The following is a 367-nucleotide window of genomic DNA, read 5'->3' as shown; positions in this document are numbered from 1 at the left end:
TGGTTTGACCCTGAATGGCGTCGTCAAGGTCAGGACAAGGTCACTTTGAATTTTTTTAATGGAACCCCAATTTTTCATTACATGTTCTTATAGCACGCCTTGAAAACTTTCCAAAACACACAAATAAAATATTTTTTTATGAAATAAATCTTGAGTTATGAAGCTTGAAAGTTGGAGTACTGTCGGCATTAGCATCATCCAAGGTGTCCAAAGACTAGCTAAAACTTTTGAATGTTGTTCAGGATCATGACATTGATAAAGGCCAACGAACTTGGCCAACTTTAGCTAGTGTTTGGACACCTTGGATGATGCTAATGCCGACAGTACTCCAACTTTCAGCTTCATAACTCAAAATTTATTTCATAAA

Source organism: Wasmannia auropunctata, unplaced genomic scaffold (assembly GCF_000956235.1).
Source record: "Wasmannia auropunctata unplaced genomic scaffold, wasmannia.A_1.0 LD336085.1, whole genome shotgun sequence".
Classification (NCBI taxonomy): domain Eukaryota; kingdom Metazoa; phylum Arthropoda; class Insecta; order Hymenoptera; family Formicidae; genus Wasmannia; species Wasmannia auropunctata.
The sequence above is the reverse complement of the archived record's forward strand: the minus strand, read 5'-3'. Positions refer to the sequence as shown.